Below are 22,071 nucleotides of genomic sequence, written 5' to 3'. Positions count from 1 at the left end.
AAGATAAAAAATGTCACGCATAATGCAGCATTGCTATCTGCTATGTCAAAACACATTTATATCCATATCATGAAGAGTCATTACCTATTGAACCTAAAATATATTGTACTTAATTAAATTCTTTACTTCATAAATAACTAATAAAATTTAGGAATGTTTTACATGTATACTGTGTCAATCACTCAGCAAAGATTTCGCAACAAAAAAATCTCGGCTTGAGATGGCGTCATGGGTTACTATCCGATTTGACTCTCCTACTTTCACGTGGCATAAGGTATATCCGACTGTAATGGACATCCCCACAAGATTATTTCTTAAAGATTTCGATGGCTACATGGACGATGATCCACGTAATGCTACAACTGTAATGTTCCTCAAACGAATGCAGCACAGTTCTGGCTCCGAGACATGGAGAGTTATGCTGTTAAAAGATGACATCGCCGTTGGGGAAGACATGAAGTATGAAGGAATGCAGGTGGTCCACAGCTGCCAGTGTGTCTTCGGTTACTACCACAGGTCCTATGCATGCGCATAACACTTGTGTGTTATAATACTTGACAATGGCCAAGGAGTGCTTGGCCGAAAGCCAGTGTAGTTCTAACCAATTGACGCGGTTGGAAACCCGAGAACATTTTATCTGATTTCCCTTATTTTGTTACTATGTTCGTTTTCCCTATGTAGGAGGGCATCAACAAAATATTTTCCTCGTTAATGATCTGCAAAAAAAGCAGTGGGAGACGTAGCGGCCATGTTGCACTCAAAATTTCAAATAGTATTAGCCACACTGGCATTTCCAAACAATAGCCGGCCGTCGTGGCCGAGCGGTTCTATGCGCTACAGTCTGGAACCGCGCGACCGCTACGATCGCAGGTTCGAATCCTGCCGCAGGCATGGATGTGTGTGATGTCCTTACGTTTGTTAGGTTTAAGTATTTGTAAGTTCTAGGGGACTGATGACCTCAGACGTTAAGTCCCATAGTGCTCAGAGCCATTTGAACCATTTCCAAACAATAAACAGTGTGGTAAGACTATTTGAAATTTTGAAAATATTTTCTCATTCCGAAAAGAAAAATGGTGATTGCTGTTTCGAGAACAAAACTCACCACAAAGAAATACTCCTGTGTTTTAACAACTGCCACCCCTACTCGCTGTCATATCCATAACACTGTTTCCCCTGCCTCCTGTTAACACAAAACGAACTGCCTTCTTTGAACTTTTTCATTGTCCTCCGTCAATCCTCTCTGGTAAGGATCCCATAGCGTGCAGCAATACTTCAGAGCAGGTCAGCCAAGCGTAATGTAGACAGTCCATTTAGGAGATTTGTTATTTCTTCTACACTGAAGAGCCAAAGAAACTTCTACACCTGCCTAATAGCGTATAGCACCCCTGCGAGCACTCATAAGTGCGGCAACACTACGTGGCACGGATTCTACTACTGTCTGAAGTAGTGATTAAGGGAACTGACACCATTAATCCTGCAAAGCTGCCCGTAAATCCGTAAGAGATCTCTTCTGAACAGCACGTTGCTAGGCATCCCAGATGTACTCAATAATGTTCATGTCTGGGGAGTTTTGTGGCCAGTGGAAGGGTTTAGGCTCAGAAGAGTGTTCCTAGAGCCCCCCGCCCCCAAGTCCGTCATAATGCACAAAGGACATTAATGGATGAAGGTCACTAGACACGATGCTTACGTACGTGTCAACTGTCAGAGGCATATCTAAACGTATCAGGGATCCCGTATCACTCCAACTGCACACCCTCCACACCATTACAGAGCTTCCACAAGCTTGATCTGTCTCCTACTGACATGCAGGGTACATAGATTTATGACGTTGTCTCCATACCCGTGCACACGTCCATCGGCTCGATAGAATTTGAAATGAGACTCGTCCGACCAGACAACAACTTTCCAGTCATCAACAGTCCAATGTCGGTGTTGACTGGCCAAGGCAAGGCGCAAAGCTTTGTGTTGTGCAGTCATCCAGGGTACGCGAGTGGGCCTTCGACTACCGAAAACCCCATTGATGATGTTTCGTTGAATGGTTCGCACTCTGACACTTGTTGATGGCCCAGCATTGAAATTTGCAGCAGTTTGCGAAAGGGTTGCACTTCTGTCATGTTGAACGATTCTTTTCAGTCGTCGTTGCTCTTGTTCTTGCAGGATCTCTTTTTCCGGCCGAAGCAGTGTCTGAAATTTGATGTTTTACCGGATGCCTGATATTCACGGTACCGTTGTGAAGTTCGTAAGGGGAAATCGTCACTTCATCGCTACCTCGGAGATGTTATGTACCATTTCCCGTGCGCCGACTATAACACCACCTTCAAACGCATTTTAAACTTGGTAACCTACCATTTTAGCAGCTGTAACCGACCTAACAACTGTGCCAGACACTTGTCGTCTTATATAGCCGTTGCCAACCGCAGCGCCGTATTCTACTTGTTTACCTATCTCTGTATTTGAATACGGATGCCTATACCAGTTTCTTTGGTGCTTCAGTGTAAGACTTCTCGCAATAAAGCGCAGTCTTTGGTTCGGCTTTCCCACAAATGTGACGGTTCCAACTTAGGTAACACGTAATCGTCATCCCTAGCTACCTAGTTTGATCGGCAACTTCAAACTATGTATGATTAATGGTGGAACCGAAATGGATGGCTTCACACGTTTTATTGTTTAGGATCAACTCCCATTTTTGCAACTTTTGATCCATACAGATATCTACTCTACATCATTTTACATTTCGTTTTGGTTTTTCTAATGACTTTACTAAACGTTCGTGCCACGGTGAGGAGACCGGTTCCCCTCCGATATTGCAGTGCCTCTCTTGTTCAGAAGTACGATGCAATGTTCTTTTGGACATGCCTCATGTCCGAAGGAAAAGGCACTGTAGCGTCTATAGCCACTGTGAGATACATGAGATGTATTCGCATCTGCGAGAATGGAGAACCATCGGAGTTGTAATGGAATGCTTGCATGTCGAAAGGAACTTTGCATCATACTTGTGAAAAACAGATGCACTGCAATATCGTATTAATCCACCGACACCGTGAAACACCCCCGTTTAAATTCCTTATTGGGTTTTGTATAACTTACCGAAACCGCCAAACAGTCAATTATTATGATTATATGACCGTGTGTTTAATGGATGAAAGGCTATCGATTTTTCTGCTGTGGTTTCGGGGGTATTTCAACCGAGTGCGGCTGTTTTGCAACTGAATAGTGGAATGATTGAATGTTTGTCTATTATTAAGGACCACAAAGGTTGCGATGTACAAACTGTATTGTATTTTCTACGAACACACAAATTCTGAGGCAGTTGCTACCTTCGCCTTACACGTCTAATTACGGTTATATCTTTTTATTCCTTGCTGATTTTCAGTACTTCGTCACACGCGATGCTGATGGTTAACATTCACAACAGTCCTCACTGCAATCCATGGTTGTTGCTGGCCGACACCGTTGACGCGAAACACGTAATTCGGCACTTCTCACTTTCAGTTTAATATCACTCGCGAATCGGTATTAGTGAGGGTCAACCCCACGACGAACAGGGGGACGTGCTCACTCGTCATACTCTGGTGAATTTTACCGTTTACAACTCACTCGACCACAATTCTTGCCTGTCTCTCCCGCACCACCACTCGCTCGACACTCTCTAATACTACTTCTCACTCGACACTCGTCTCACTGCCTACTGCAGCACTCGACAATCGACTCCTGTCTACTATCGACCTGGGCGTCGGAAACTAGCATCTATGTTCGTCGTATCACGGATCCCTTACATCCCCGCCCTAAAAACCTTCTTTGTAGCCACAGACGAGAAAGAATTATAGGAAAAAATTATCACATAGCATATAAATGAAAATGAGGAACATAATTTCTGGTTCACATACTGAAAGTTACATCGTATCACAAATAATACCCTATTGACTCCAGTAGCAAACTGCCCCTACAGAAACATCTTACACTATCAATCTATCTTAATTAACATAGCATGGCAAATATTTTTATAAACTTATCTTACATTCGATTACCAAAAATCACTTTCAAAATGTTTGTCTGGGCCATTAACTACATATTTGTTACTGGTTAGGCTCAAATGGCTCTGAGCATTATGGGACTCATCTTCTGAGGTCATTAGTCCCCTAGAACTAAGAACTAGTTAAACTTAACTAACCTAAGGACATCACACACATCCATGCCCGAGGCAGGATTCGAACCTGCAACCGTAGCGGTCTCGCAGTTCCAGACTGCAGCGCCTAGAACCGCTCGGCCACTTCGGCCGGCTGTTACTGGTTAATCTTTTATAACTAGCTACAGCAAAGACAAGAAAACAAACTAGTTTAATGCCAGCTACCCCTTTGGTATGCCATCCTTTCAGCGGGGTTTGTGCTGTCCATACTACTATCACTCTAATTCATAACTCACTTGCCCAACACATATACAAGTTAAGAAAGAAAAATCATAACATATTTGAATCTTTAACACAAGCAAAATTGAAAATGAGACAAAATATAACATTTATACCTTGACTTATGCACTTATTTTACAATTCCTCATACCTCTACAGATCGATTAAATAATCTTAAATGTATCATAATACCACAAAATATGTCTTACATAACTATTTGCTTTACTATAACTAATGTGGTACCCAATGAAAAATTTTAAATTACTGATCATTTCATTTTGCCAAACATTACTGTCATATGAGAATTGTTATTACTAATGCTCAGATGAGAGGTATAATATTTCCTGTTACATAGACATTAATCCAAATCTGCACATTACACAGTGCCAGAATTCTGCTTCTAAAGCTTGACCTAAGTATAACCATAACAGTCTCTGATAGCTAATTGGATACATGAATTAATCATTACTCATGAGTTACACTTTCTGTTTTATCAGCATACTTTAGATCAACATGTTTACCTACAAATAACTTGCAAACAGATGTTGCTCATGTGCTAAATGACATACTTCAATACCTCAAACATCTCATATTCCATACATTTCATTACATATAACTCCCTCAACTTAACAATAACTTCAACTGCAAATAAATATATATCTTCAACCTACATCAATCCTCCATATACTTCAATACTTCAAACATCTCATACTCAATACACTTCATTACACATAACTCCCTCAACTTAACAGCAACTTCAACTGCAAATAAATATACATCTTCAAACTACATCTTCCCCCCATATTCGCTGCAATAACTATATAAAAATACTACTCCAGGCTCCTTGGCCTCTCCATTCATCATATTTCACATCATTTATTCGAACAACTATCTCCTCATGTATATGTTTCTTTATATGTTCATCTACTTACAAGCTGATACATTACTTCAATTCTTTTACAATTGCTTGACCTTTCCATGCCTCATAAAACAACTCTATAAGCTTACACAAACTCTTGTTTGACCAATTAGCTTCCCACCACATTTTATAAACATTAGTTTTCTGATCTGGTTCTCATTTTATTACTTTTGGCACTAATAATTTTGCAATGCACTAACACTAAGCTGATTTTTAACTTATTGATTCTTTGACATCTCATACTCTACATCAACGGTAACTACTTATCTTTATTTTAAGTCAACTATAAATCTGCTACATGGGTCCTGACAATTACTTGGATGACCACCACCAATCCTAACTACTAAACTAACTTTCTTAACCTACGGATAGAGAAAGATGGTAGAGGAGTGAAACTTGAAATGAGAAATAAATTCTCACCCAGCTGGGAGTGTATCAGTCGCCACTTGGTATACCAGCCAAAGAGTTGCTGGCTCCCTACACCTAACTTTCTTCAATTCGTACTTCATGATCCCTTCGTCTATCATCTCTTCTCTCATAATTCCTGTCATCATCATCTCTCCTATTATTGTCATAAAACTGTCGACCATTGCCATGGTTCCTACATCCATTACCCCCACCTCTACTACTGTAATTTGGTGGGCCATTAAACTGACTTTGATGGTAATTATTTCCACCTTGGTTCTGATCATGCATCTGGTTGTTTTCCTGTGCACGAATAGTCTCTAATTGCTCCAGTACTTCCATTAAAGTATCTTTATCTTTAATCAGGCTTCCAGATAAGTTTTCTTGCATCCTACGACTTAACCTCCTTTTAATTGCTGATATCATTATGTCGTCATTCAATGGCGGCTCCAATGTTTCATTCAACTCCCATAGATGCTCAGCAAATTCTCTCAAGGTACCTCTCCAGATATTAAGGGACTTGCGATGCAGTAAATCTTCAAATGTTGCACATAGGTGACTTTTGGACCAGTATTTCTTTAAAAACTCTTCCTCAAATTGACTGTAGCTGGTAACTTCTTATTTCTTCCCAACCCCCAGGTGAAAGCTTCACCTTCCATTCTGTCTATTGCTAACTGAATTTTATCTGCATCTCATAAGTGTGCTGGGAAAACTCCTCGTAACCACTTAGTAAATATCATTGGATGCAATGCCCCCTTGGGTTTATATTTTTGCCCCATGTGGGTCTGGGTATACCTATTATCAGCATTTACTAATGTAACGATCTTGCACTCCCATACAGTTAAGATGGCACTATTTATCTTTCTATCAATCTCTTCGGTTTTAGTTTCTAGCTGTTGGACTCCCTCCTGCAGCTGTTTGATCTCATTTGTGACTATATGTTCCACACCCTCCTCCAATTTCACTTGCCTATTTCCCAATTTACCAATATTAACATGGCACTGCTTTTGTATTTGTACCACATCTTTAATTTGCTGGTGTTGTTGTGTTTCAGTTTTCTGCATTTTCTCTTCCAATTCAGTTTTGACGTCCTTGACATCTCCCTCAGCTTCTCCGATTACCTATACTCTCATATCGTTCATCTCTTCTCGGAGTCGATCTACCTTCACCTGAAGCTTGTCATCTCTCTCCTGAAGAGTTATTCTCATCTGTTCCTGGGATTCCCGCAGTCCTTTCCTTAAGTTTCCTTGGTTTTCTTGGAACACCTCTGCTATACTTTTCTTGATTTCTTTGTTTTCTTTCCTGATTTCGTCATTTCCTTTCTTGATTTCTTGGAACATCTTGAATATTAATGACTGTGATTCTCCATTCTCTAGACTCAGTTCCTTTCCAATAGGTTTTACTGGTGTCTCAGGGTAACCAGTTGAATGACCCAATGGGCTGTCCACTGACATTCCACTACTACCAATTCCTGACTCATCCTTGTCCTCCTGTCCTATTACCATTTTTCTAACTACCTCCTCCACAACCTTTCCCTTCAGTTCAGGATCCATTCTCAATTATTCACTATGCACTGACAAGAAAAATAAAATAAAATAAAAATAACCTCCTAGTAACCCAAACACTCACTAATTAGCTTATAACGAAATAATCCTTCACTGTATTCAGTTAACCCAGACTGGCAAAATAGACCTCTCCATTGAACAGCATAAATTACAGAAGCCTACCCAGATCAAACATCAATGACTGCATTTACACAAAATCTCGAAGTAACATACACACAACTTAAACATGTAGTTTACAATAAATAATGGAAATGAGACACTATTCTGTGCTGTACAGCATGAAAACACATGCATATTAGCATACTAGGCTTCAGAGCAAATTTGCAAAAAAAAAAAAAAAATATTATATATTAAAAAATATTGTTTTTGTAATTTCTGCAATTGTCAAATTTAATTTGAAGTTCCTTCCGCACTGTTAAGATAGTGCAATATCAATTAGTCTCGCATCAGCAAATCGTCCTCTCTCACCCCTCGACGCTCGTCGAAGTCGCGACGTTTTGCGTTTGAAGTCGCGCTACTAGTCGTGTTGACGTTGGCTCCTCCGGCGCGGCAGCTGTCAGGCGATGCGTTGCTTAGTTGGTGTGTAGTGCCGTGTGCAAAGCGAAGCTTGCGGCGAATCGCGCTGACGCAGTCTCGTAGTTTGGTGGTTGGCGACAGGATGGAGCTGCTGTCACGTATTTCGTTGATCGGCGGGTAGGTGGCGCAGAAGTCGTATACTTCGGGGGTTCGCCACTAGATGTCGAACTCCGTGTCGTCATTGTTTCTACTTCAACCATTTTGCTCCGCTGTAGTCACCGGTCAGTGTGGTACATCTCCGCTATCGAACTCCTTGCTGTCGCGGTGTGTGGAACTTCTTCACTGCTTCAGATGCTTTGGTTAGCTGCTCACAGAGTCTGGGTGTTGTCATCCAACAATTACGCCAGTCAACACTCGCAAACGCGGTAACAGTTTATGGGTCCACATCAAATTGAGCGATTTACACCGTTCAAAAGATAATTTCGGATACCAAGTCACTTGAAAACATGTTCCTAATACTTTCGTAACGGAATTTTGGCTGGTTCACTCGCGATTTTGCACAAACGCGCCTTTTCATAGAATATGAATTCTCCAGCAATTCACGCAGGTTCTCGTGTCCATACTTCAATATATTGTTTATTAACACTACTTTTGTCACATGAACTCATAAAAACAAATTGTTTACTGTTTCTCAGTCACTTTTGCACTTAATTGTCTAAATAATGTGCTTCTTTCCCGCGATTTTTAATTTCACCATACATGCTATATTACACTGTTTCTAGTTGGAATACTGTAATTTTAGTCACGGTAACAACAACATTGGATTATTCTTTCACTAAAATTGTCCGATAATTGCAAAAGTCATTCCACTGAAACCAAAAATGCTGTTTAATAAATCATTGTTCGGATCCGAAGATTGCAACTGTCCTTTTCACGGAAGCCAAGATGAAACACCCCCGTTTAAATTCCTTACTGAAACCGCCAAACAATTAATTATTATGATTATATGACCGTGTGCTTAATGGATGAAAGGCTATAGGTTTTTCTGCTGTGGTTTCGGGGTATTTCAACCGAGTGCGGCTGTTTTGCAACTGAATAGTGGAATGATTGAATGTTCGTCTATAATTAAGGACCACAAAGGTTGCGATGTACAAACTGTATTGTATCGGTTCTAGGCTCTCAGTCCGGAACCGCGCGACTGCTATGGTCGCAGGTTCGAATCCTGCCTCGGGCATGGATGTGTGTGATGTCCTTAGGTTAGTTAGGTTTAAGTAGTTCTAAGTTCTAGGGGACTGATGACCACAGCAGTTAAGTCCCATAGTACTCAGAGCCATTTTATCTTTTTATTGGTTGCTGATTTTCAGTACTTCGTCACACGCAATGCTGATGATTAATATTCACAACAATTCTCACTGCAATCCACGGTTGTTGCTGGCCTACGCGGTTGACGCGAAACACGTAATTCGGCACTTGACACTTTCGGTTTCATATCACTCGCGAATCGGTATTAGTGAGGGTCAACCCCACGACGAACAGGGGGACGTGCTCACTCGTCATACTCCGGTGAATTTTACCGTTTACAACTCACTCGACCACCATTCTTGCCTGTCTCTCCCGCACCACCGCTCCCTCGACACTCTCTAATACTACTTCTCACTCGACACTCGTCTCACTGCCTACTGCAGCACTCGACAATCGACTCCTGTCTACTATCGACCTGGGCGTCGGAAACCAGCATCTATGTTCGTGGGATCACGGATCCCTTACAACCGGCCAAACGACTTTCAATTAAAGTGTCACCTCTGTACGGCAATAAACATAATGGAAGCTCAAATGCAGGCTGTAGACATATGGCTGACGCCATATGTAAGTTCGGATTTCGCTTTACTCGTGCTTGGATAGCTTAATGGTATGCCGGCACGGTAGCTCAGCTTGTTCGGTCAGATGGTTAGCTGCCCTCTGTAATAAACAAAACTGAGTTAATGGGTCAACAATGAATATTTGGTCAGATAGCGTACTTACGCGAATGGCTCTCCGTCCAACTCGCTGCGTCCTCCCTATTAAGAAATTCTTAATATAAACACAATAAGAGTTGATAGCACACCTATGCTACTTTTGATAATAAGTGTAGGTGTGATACTGAGACAAATACTTTTCAGGAGTCAAGAAATGCTACATCTACATGACTGCCTTGGTCTATAGCTCCCAGGAAGTCATATACTGAAAGAGCGACTTGGATTTCAGTGATCGACGTTTTTGGAGTCTGTGCTGTTGGGCTTGAAGCAGGTAATTCCGCTGAAAATATGTCATCACGATAGAGTTCAAGTTATGTTCAGGCCTACAACGTTTAAGTATTTCTGGCTAACACTAAGAATCAATAAGGAATGGGAGGAACACAAAAAACTAATATGTAAGGCTGATTTGCTGGAAGGGATCTGGGAAAGAGCAGTGCTGCCGTAAACTAAATCGCAAACAACCCACTGGTGAAACAGTTCTAGAATACTGATGGCATACTTACACCCCTTGTTAAGTAATTGTATTAAAATTCGGGTACATTGGTATGAACTACATGCTGCCACGCACTGTGCAATGGTTACCGGTGTACATGTGCAGATATGTCCCTGTACTTTCTTGCAGCACAAGAAGGCAAGTTTTTACGATTTTCGTGAGACGCAGCACGCGTGAGATTTCTAAGTTACTTTACTTAATGTGAGAAACTAACATTACGGCACTTGTTTCCTCAATGATTCTCAACTGAAAAGGTTTCAGATCCACGGTATCAAAGAGCAAGAAAGCTCTCTACATTGTGTACACGAGGTGTGACTGTAAAATAACGGGACTGATGTCACGCATGCGCCAAAGATGAACGACCAATAGCAGTGGAGCATGAAGCCCTCTCAGTCGAATGAGGCATCTCTGGTGTCTGTAGACAATTAACTGTGGCCGTAGTCTTCATTTATTTTGTTTTGCCAGAAAAATGATAGAGCAACGAATTGTCGTGAAGTTTCACATTAAACCTGGAAAAACTGCTACTGAAACCTATCCTTTATGAAAAGAAGTGTATGGCGAAGATTATTTATCACGTACGCAAGTTTTTTCGTCGTTCAAGCATTTCCAAGATGGCCGAGAAGACGCTGAAAATGGCTCACGCCCGGGACGCCCTTCAACATCAAAAACGGATGAAAATATGATCCGACATGACCGTCGGCTGAGTATTCGATCGCTTGCTCAAAGCGTAGGAATTGACAAAGAATGTGAATGTCAAATTTTACGTAAAATGAGAAAAGTGCATTCGAAACTAGTCCCGAAAATTCTCAAGATCGAACAGAAAGAAACTCGTGAAGATGTTTGAACCGATACTTTGAATAGCATTGGAATAATGCTAATTTCGTGGAAAGAATGATAACATGTGAGGAATCTTGCTTATTCACTTGTGATCCAGAAACTAAGCGCCAGTCCATGAACCGGAAAGGGCCCAACTTCACCGAGAGCGACGAAAACTCGAATGAGTAGATCAAGATTCAAAGCGATGACGACTGTGTTTTTTTTTATTTTTATTTTCATGGGATTATTTATCTTCACTTGGTTCCTGACAGCCAGACTATTCATCAGCATTGTTGTCTTGATGTTATTGCTCAACTCAGTGAGAAAATAAGAAAAAAAGAACGACCTGGATTGTTGAAGAAGCGGTGATGGGTTCTGCATCGAGACAACGCACCGGCTCCTACCGCATTGGTTGTTAAGAGGTTTCTAGCGAAGTATAGCACCCCAATGTTAGTCCGCCCACTTTATTCGCCTGACCTAGTCGACTAGCCCAACGATGCTACTTTTGGTAATAAGTGTAGGTGTGATACTGAGACAACCCACTGTCGAAATAATTCAAGAATACTGAATGCACATTTATATCCCTTGTCAAGTATTGACTGGATCTGTAGGCATAAAATAACTATGTTAGTACATATATTAAATTTTATTTTAACCAATGCTGCAGTGCAGCTAGAGACTAGATATTAAAGAAAGTGAGCAAATATGTACAAAGGACGGCATGAAACATCATTCATTAGCCATATGGCATTTCATAATGCAGTAAAAATTCCCTCAATTCTAGAGAAAGACGCTTGTCATAATCAGGTGTGCAGATGTAAGCGTGTCGTGTTTGCGGTGTTTTCTACAAAGGTATGTCAAAAGCGAGGATAATGACCTCCCTTTTTTTTCTTTTCTACCTGAGCGTCTGAAAAGGCTTGTTCACCAGGTGTCTGACACAGCTGTGTGCCCACGACGCACGTGCAGGTGGTCACTTAACTTTCTTACGGAAATATTTACGACAGCAGTTTCCGCTACAGTGACAGTCTCATATAAAAATATTTCACAGGTCAAGAATTTACATTGTAAATGTGCAGCAACAAAATGCTATTGATATAACAGTGTCCAAAAATTTTCGTCGGCATTGTAATACATTCACGCATTTACACACATTTCATAACTCTTAAAGTACGATTCTTGGTTTCCAACATCCTTTTTCACAAGTCAAGAGTCCCTAACTTCTATTCATTATTCATATACATATAAACACGTAATCACATGCCTCATATATGGTAGCATCATCTTATTGAGATTCCAGGTTCGAATCCTGGCAGGGTCGCCATATGAAACGTCCCCTTAGAAAAATTGTACAAGACTATGCTTAAACTGACACACAATATTATTTAGCGCAACGCAATCTGACTTTCAAAAATCCCTACAAAAGAATGGCCCTGACTAACATTAACCTATACCCTTCACAAATCACTTACCTCACAAAAATCTTCGTTACTCGAACTACTGCAATACAGCGAGCGCCACTACTGCCAGCTAAATAGAAGATTCAAACTACGGAAGGCACTAACTACTGATAGGGATAGTTAGCAAATGAAAGATATTAATAGAGAACAAACAATGTATTTACCTTAATAGTCATAATATATATATATAGCAGTTCATGACAAATTACAAAACTCCGCCATCTCTCTCCCCACATCCACCACTGCTGGCGGCTCACCTCCAACCGCGCAACGCTACGCGCTATTCACATCCAGCTGCCGCTGCCCAACACTACAATGGCAGACAACAATGCAAACTAGCCACAGACTGCACACAGCACAGCCAGTGATTTTCATACAGAGTGCTATGTGGCATTACCAATATAAAAATCTAAACAGCCTACTTACATAGCCCCCATGCTCCCGACAAAAAATTTTACAAATTGTTTTGGCCAGTGGCCAATAATGATTTGTTAAAATTTTTCATAAATACAATAACAAAGAAATCAAATGCACACACTTATTGATACAATGTTGGTCAAAAGCTAAAATTTTCTCACAGTCCATAAAGACAGTCCTGATCATTCATCATAAGAGTAAACCTGCAGTTTGTTTTCTCAAAGTCTGAGCAGTAAAAGACAATGCACACGGAAGTAGTGGATTTCCATGCAGTCTTGAAGAAGTAGTGTTGTCCTTCCAACTGAAAGACAGTGCTGACTCTTGACATGCTGACAGGTAATGGGCCACAACAGAGCAAACCCACAGCAGAGTCATTCGACGTTTTGAAGAAGATTGGTAGGTAGGTCATCACAGAGCAGACCCACTGTAGTCCTGGTAGAGATTACGGTATTGGTGGGCCACCAGAGGTGCAGACCCACTGCAGTCCTTGTAGAAATAATGGTATTGGTGGGTCATCAAAGGTGTAGACCCACTGTAGTCCTGGTAGAGATGGCCAGCAGCCATCTGTTGTGACTGTACGGGTGCACAATCACCATCGAAAAGTCTTGCAGAGAATATAGCAAGTCCATAATCACCACTTGTGCACTCACAAAGGTTTTTTGGAATTGTCCTTAGCACCAGCAATGCTGTTATTCAGTCCCTTGCTGAATTATTAACACACGTGCAAACACTAACAGTCCCTACTTCTCACATAGTGTCCATATAGTATGACCAACAGAAACGTGTGCAGTGAAATGGAACTTACAAGTTGCTTAAGTTGATGTACTGGTGTCAATTACAATGTTATAACATGAGAATACAATTACAAAGGTACAAAATACATCATTAAAAACATAACAATACAGATAACATTTGTAGTACAGGCTTTACAAAAGAATAGAAATAACATATACATCAGTGTTACAGGAATTATGACATGAGTACATACATAAAAGATCAGAATAACTTTCGAAACATCAACTTTACACATGAGCATTAAAACAAAACAGAATAAATAATGTCTAAACATCTTTACAAGGTAAATAACATATTATTAATGCCAATTATATTTGAGGAGAACAGTATTCCTCGTCATAGTGAATGTAGCTTAATATTAGAAGAAGAAAAAATTCTATGAAACTACACAGAGACAGGAAGAAAACAAATACACAAGGCTACACAAACACATAGTGGGATAACACAAGGAAAGGACAGGGTTTGTTTCATTGGAGTATTTTGCAAACAAAACTTTCTTTGCTTCTTGGAGATCTCCATTCATTCATCATTATTCCCAAAAAGTCCTATCTATACCTCCTTCCTGTATTCTATTCATATTTCTTTCAAAATAATTATTTCTCATTGTACAATACTCATTTTGGCCCAAGTCTTTTTCATATAACTTCGCAATGCATTCTTTACCTATTCTCCATAGTCAGTTTCTTATATAGTCTACCCCTCTTAAGCTAACTTAAATCTACTGAGCTCAGATGCTAAACTAAGGGATGAGGCAATACAGCAGCGCAAAACAATTAACGCAAACAGCAATGACAAAAAAAAATGGAAAATCGCAAAGCAAGTTACAGTAAATCTAAATTACCAAGCAATGCAACATTACAAATAATATGAGCCAATGTGCAGCAACAATAAAAATAAATCAATAGTAAAACTAGCTTCACAGAGTAACACAATTTAAAATTCAGTAGCACTATGCCTGGCAAACAGCAGCAGCAGCAGCAGTATTAACTTATATCTATACATGACAAAGCTCAAGCAGAAAAAATATTACAGTAAAAATGGCCATGTTTAATACCTATGTCACATCTTAACACTAGAGTGATGCATCACGAGAACTTACACTAGCAGATAAGTTACCAAATCGTAAAGAAATTATTTATGCAATTCCTGTAAAGAGAAATATCTATTTATGTTCCCTCGTTTTCTTGGAAGTAGATCATAAATTTCTTATTGATTGGATCTGTAGGCATAAAATAACTATGTTAGTACATATATTAAATTTTATTTTAACCAATGCTGCAGTGCAGCTAGAGACTAGATATTAAAGAAAGTGAGCAAATATGTACAAAGGACGGCATGAAACATCATTCATTAGCCATATGGCATTTCATAACGCAGTAAAAATTCCCTCAATTCTAGAGAAAGACGCTTGTCATAATCAGGTGTGCAGATGTAAGCGTGTCGTGTTTGCGGTGTTTTCTACAAAGGTATGTCAAAAGCGAGGATAATGGCCTCCCTTTTTTTTTCTTTTCTACCTGAGCGTCTGAAAAGGCTTGTTCTCCAGGTGTCTGACACAGCTGTGTGCCCACGACGCACGTGCAGGTGGTCACTTAACTTTCTTACGGAAATATTTACGACAGCAGTTTCCGCTACAGTGACAGTCTCATATAAAAATATTTCACAGGTCAAGAATTTACATTGTAAATGTGCAGCAACAAAATGCTATTGATATAACAGTGTCCAAAAATTTTCGTCGGCATTGTAATACATTCACGCATTTACACACATTTCATAACTCTTAAAGTACGATTCTTGGTTTCCAACATCCTTTTTCACAAGTCAAGAGTCCCTAACTTCTATTCATTATTCATATACATATAAACACGTAATCACATGCCTCATATATGGTAGCATCATCTTATTGAGATTCCAGGTTCGAATCCTGGCAGGGTCGCCATATGAAACGTCCCCTTAGAAAAATTGTACAAGACTATGCTTAAACTGACACACAATATTATTTAGCGCAACGCAATCTGACTTTCAAAAATCCCTACAAAAGAATGGCCCTGACTAACATTAACCTATACCCTTCACAAATCACTTACCTCACAAAAATCTTCGTTACTCAAACTACTGCAATACAGCGAGCGCCACTACTGCGAGCTAAATAGACGATTCAAACTACGGAAGGCACTAACTACTGATAGGGATAGTTAGCAAATGAAAGATATTAATAGAGAACAAACAATGTATTTACCTTAATAGTCACAATATATATATAGCAGTTCATGACAAATTACAAAACTCCGCCATCTCTCTCCCCACATCCACCACTGCTGGCGGCTCACCTCCAACCGCGCAACGCTACGCGCTGTTAACATCCAGCTGCCGCTGCCCAACACTACAATGGCAGACAACAATGCAAACTAGCCACAGACTGCACACAGCACAGCCAGTGATTTTCATACAGAGCGCTACGTGGCATTACCAATATAAAAATCTAAACAGCCTACTTAAAAATGAACTGTCCAAGAAAATTACTTATTACTTCGCCTTACAATAAAGTCTACAATTAGTGGAATAACACAGTAGATAATGAAGTTTTGCATAATAACCACATGGCAAAATACTCTCCTCTTTGTGTGCTGTCATTTGCCAAAATCTCATTTCGACATCTCAAACTGTTTATAGAATATGAGGATTGCTGTTGACATCTCACTTTAGCTGTATCGCTCGCGCTGCGCGGTCACAAATGAGTGTGCTATATCAGATCAATTTTCTCGAGATTTGTGACAGATAGACCTCCAGCCAAGTGTGAAGAAAAATTCAACGTTATCTAAATTTCATACTCAGTAACATATTAGGTAATACGCACCAAAACGCAAAATCATGGCGACACCTATTTTTCATTTCAAACTTTTTAGAATTTCACGCAGTGTCCTACTTCCATGCAAACGTCACAATAACTGTGACCATTAACAAAACGTTGGGCACATCATCATGAAGCTGAGATACAAAGCTGTAAGTAACGCAAAAAAACAAATTTTTACCGAGTATTTCCTGTAAAATAATTTGAGAAAGCTTACAGGGTGCACGCCTCGATTCTGTCATTACCCACCGGCCGAATGGGGGCAAGAACTGTCGGCCTCCCCTTGCGAACAATAAATGAACTCGCCCAGCGCTTTGGGCGAAAATTGGTCACTGTGCATCAGCCACCGTATCCTGCGAGCACTCTACTGGCTATCGCTGGTTGCGTTACAGTACGAGTATCAATATACGAGGGTAATCCCAAGAGTAAGGTCTTCTATTTTTTTTTTTTTTTTTTGTAAGTACAGAACTCTGTGTGGCAGTTGGTTACACTGCTTCACGCGCTGTGTGTAAACATGCGCACGCCGCGCTGCGGCGCTCAGTCTTGGCTTGGCAGCCGTTTAGAATGGAGCTCCCGTTGGATGTTACACCGCCATGTGCGAACTGCTCGCAGTTATTCGGTTTTTGAACGCAAAGGGCACTGCTCCGATTGAAATCCATCGCCAATTGACGGAAGTGTATGGTTGGGTCGTGCATGGATGTCAAAAATGTTCGTAAGTGGTGTAGAGAGTTTCCAGCTGGTCGGACCGAAATTTACGATGAACAAAGGAGCGGGAGACCGTCAATTTCTGAGGAGACAGTGTTGAAGGTTGCGTAGAGCATGCGTGAAGTTCGGCGGATCACCCTGGATGATCTCTGCACATTGGTTCCTGAGGTTTTCCGAAGCACCGCTCACGGAATTTTAACGGAAACATTGAACTACCGGAAGGTGTGCGCAAGATGAATGCCACGCATGCTGACTGAGGAAAACATGCGCCAACGAGTTGAGGCTTCCCGCGCATTTCTTCATCGCCTTGCAGCCGAACAGGACAACTTCCTGGACTCAATTTTCACGGATGACGGAACCTGGGCATACCTAAGACCAAGCAACAATCACGCCAGTGGCGGCATCCTTCTTCGCCAAAGCCACAGAAATTTAAACAAACACAGTCTGCCGGTAAAGTCATGACAACCGTTTTTTGGGATCGGAAAGGGGTATTGTTGGTCGACTTTATGCCCACTGGGACCACAATTAACGCTGACAGGTACTGTGAAACTCGGAAAAAACTCAAACGGACAATTCAGAACCGGAGAAGAGGAATGTTGAGCAAGGGAGTACACATTCTCCATGACAACGCTCGCCCACACATCGCTCGGCAAACCGTTGCTCTCCTGCAATAGTTTCAGTGGAACGTAATCACCCACCCACCCTATAGTCCTGACTTGGCGCCCAGTGACTATCACCTTTTCCCTAGCTTAAAAGAACATTTGGCCGGAAAGCGATTCAACTTCGACGACGAGGTGAAAGAAGAAGTTCATAACTTTCTGAACAGCATGGCGGCGAGCTGGTATGACATGGGCATACCAAAACTGCCACAGCATCTACAAAAATGCATCGACAGAAATAATGATTAAGTCGAAAAATAGCTAAATGTTCAAGCTGTAAACCGATGTAAACCATTGTAGAAATAAATAGGTCTATGTACTTATAAAAAAAGAGGGCACCTTACTTTTGGGATTATCCTCGTATTTTGCTGTCTCAAAATTACACTTTGTGGCCTGTGGATCTGTTTTGGAGTGGTTGTTTCAAATACATACCAGATCGAACACAGTTGAAACACAAAACATAAATTCCTATGAATACAAAGAAACGTATACGGTACAACCCACTGAACTTAAACGCTTTGTTACAGTCTGTGTGTTCATCAAGTCATACAATGATGACAACTTAGCGTGAAGGGCTGTGAAAATATTGCAAATTATGAGATACAATTCTTTTTTCTTTTCCTTCTTTCTTTACTTCTGCTTCATTTCCCTGTACACATGTGTCTGACGGTTCAGAATATTTGTCCTTTTGTTCTTTAGTATGAAATGTAACGATTTTTGCTTTATTAACAATGCTACGTGGACCTCTTTTAATTGAGTACGCAAAAGTGTCTATGTTTGTTGCATCTTCTCTGGTACGCTTTTGTGAAAAGCGCTGTGTGAAACCAAATGTAACATGCAGAGTTATTGCATGAACTGTGATGCGAGAGCGACGTCGGTAGCTGGCAGTCGAAGAGTGGCACTGAGTGGGTGTGTAGCGTTGGGGCGTACATGTGTGTGTCGTACAATCGTGTCAGACAGAAATACACGAAAATTTATGACCGCGTTCTTATTTTTCGGTGCCGGTATAAACTAGAATTCGACGTGGACATTATGAAACAAAATGTTGGATTGTGGATACTGTGAGCTTCATTGCGTACGGCAGTAACAATGCTTATGCGAATGGATTGTGTTTGTCGCACTTGCAAGCGAATTGTTTTGCACGTAACTGAGTTGCACGAACTAATGTACAGTACTTTGAATTAATTACTTTGTGTGTAGCCTAATGAGCTGCCGCGAGCTCTGAAACGTTAACAGTCGCCATGGAGAGTTTTAAACCGTTTGTTACGTGTGGTACTGTTTTTTTCGCCAGAACGATGAATTCGCGATGGTGGCACTCATGCAAAAAGTGGACGGACTATGAATTTTGTTTGGATCGGCGAGTCAAATTGAACTTTATACTGTTTTGAAACTGTGTACGGGGCGTTGATAACGGAGCCGTGAGTTTAAGAGGCGCTATTGACAAATACGTGCGAACGTGGATGTAGAAAATAAGTACGTCTAACCGGCCTGTGACCAAAGGAATTAGATGGAGGATAATATTACCGCCAGGAGAATCCTTTGGTATGTAAGAGGTTGTTTCAATGCCAAATTCATGACTGGTGAATCTACATTAATTACGCCGCCACCACCAACAAGCTGCCACTGACATCAAAGGCATCGACTACAAAGATCGGCTGTAGCGATCTCCTCCCGTAAAGAGTCGAACCATGTTACACGATTTCAATAGTAATTTTATTTTCTTTTGAAAGGAACTTTGCTTACTATTTCCTTTCGTTAAAAATAAATTTGGCTTCAGTGAAGTCTCTTTGCAGTCTGTGTTGATATTGTTGGTCCTATCACTAACAGTAATTACCATTAATGCTATCCCCATCCGTCGCCTTTATTGTAGCTGTTATTGCATGTGTTTTAATGTATCCTTCGGACGGATGTGCTTTTATCAATTTATGCAATATTTTATAAGGTGCATTTACCTATTTTGCTGTCGTATGTGGTCTTCCGCGTAAGTTACGGTGTCCGCCATTAAATTCTGTACGCCAACCAATCACAGTTAGGCGGCTCGACCGGTATCGTTGCAAGGCACACTATAGCTGGAAATTGAACCTGACAGCTACCCGTTACGCAAACTGAATTAACATTCAATAAGAGGCCATATTACAACGTACTCCAACATAACAAGACCAAGCGTGAGTTTATGTGGCCTTTACAGTTATAACGGAACAAAATTATATCAACTTCCTTATTTATTTTCGAGATTTTCCGCGTTTTATGTTCTTTTCGTGTTTGTTGCCAAACTCTGATGTGGTTACTTTCTTTATGTTTGGAAGTAGAACGGTTTATTTTGAGTTTAAGTAACGGAAATTCACGATCGAAATTACTCAAAGCAGATCTCGGAGAACCATTTCTTCGCATATGTCCCAGTCCGTGACAGGACCAGGTAACTAAGCATGTTATGGCTTAATTTCGTTATGTTACTGAGTTATTTTCTTCACATTGCCTTATAGGTAATAAAATAAATAATTAAGTATAATTAAAATGGAAGCATACTATAAGGTATAACATCACATAATCTGCCAGAAAGTTTAAAATCAGCTCACACAAAACTGCAGACAGAAAATTCATCCTGGATCTGAATGAATATTTGTGCAGCTTTTTCAGACAGTAGTTCGTTACAGATGAGTATATCATTTATTCGCAGTCTGAGTTTAGTATTAATATTGTCGGCTAAGTTATTAATATACAGCATGAAAAGCAAGGATCCAAACAAACTTCCTTTGTGCTCTCTTGAAATTACATTTACTTCTGTCAATGACCCTCCAGAAAGAATTATAGTGCACTGTATCCTCCCTACCAAGAAATCCTCAAACCAGGCACAAATTTCCATGTAAGTGTACTTTTATTAAAAAGTCTTGTCATGGCACAGACTGAAATGCTTTTCGGAAATCAAGAACTACTGTGTCTACCTGCCTTCCTTGACCCATGGCTTAGAGGATGGCACATCATAACTACGCGAGTTGCGTTTCGTATGATCGATGTTTCCGGAATCCAAGCTGGTCATCGTGCAAGAAGTGATTGTGCTCGTGTGACATTTTATTATGTTTGAGCTTAGAATATGTTCTAAAATACTACAGGTCATGGAGATCAGTGGTACTGGACGGAAATTTCGTGGATCACTTCAGCTACGTCATTGAACTCAAGGTAATTTTTTACGCTACATTTTCAGTAACCTTAATGTGAGTGATATCGCTACATGTGAATGTCCACATTCAATTAATGCGGTAATACTATCTCCGTTAAACTGAAAATTACGAAATCCTCGTGATAGGTAAACACCAAAGTGTATATACCACTATCTGACTCCTCCTGAAATTACATATGTCCATCGGGTTTCAACACAGGCCATAGGCAGTTCCACCTAACGTATTGCAAACAAGCAACTGCCTTACGTGTGCGTGAGAGCGCGCGCATGAGTCTGTGTGTGTGTGTGTGTGTGTGTGTGTGTGTGTGTGTGTGTATTTTGCCGCTTGTAGCAGGACAACACACTCCCGAGTGCATAGCACGGTTAATAACATAATATTCGAAACCTCCCCTGAGGTGTTTATCTTGCAATGCTTTTGCTAAGCTTTCACAATCCTGCGTTGGAACTCGGTGATTAGAGCAGCTTATTTCGCGGAATGCTTGAAGCCGGCCTTGGGGCGACAGGACGCGCCTGTTTGTGTTGGAGCAGAGTGACAGCAGTATATGTAGATCAAACATTAAATAAGGCAGACATTTAGCAGCGCGTATAACACATACGATGAGACAAACGCTGTTTAATATACCACAAGCAACGAGATACGAAATAAACATTTTGACGGTAGCAGGGAGGTCAACACTGCTTCGCATTCCCCTGAGCAGATGCCGTTGCGGTACGCAGACAACTATGGCACTGCATTTAATTAAATTCTTGATAAGAAGTATAACGCAGATTAAATTCTTAATTCGAGAAACTGTAACAAATCAAAGACTAATGTTCATCTTGAGGTTGAAGCTCTTTTGTCTGTGTTTGCTTTAACATTAACATTAACATATGACATC

The sequence above is a fragment of the Schistocerca cancellata genome, chromosome 9 (assembly GCF_023864275.1).
Source record: "Schistocerca cancellata isolate TAMUIC-IGC-003103 chromosome 9, iqSchCanc2.1, whole genome shotgun sequence".
NCBI lineage: Eukaryota > Metazoa > Arthropoda > Insecta > Orthoptera > Acrididae > Schistocerca > Schistocerca cancellata.
The sequence above is the reverse complement of the archived record's forward strand: the minus strand, read 5'-3'. Positions refer to the sequence as shown.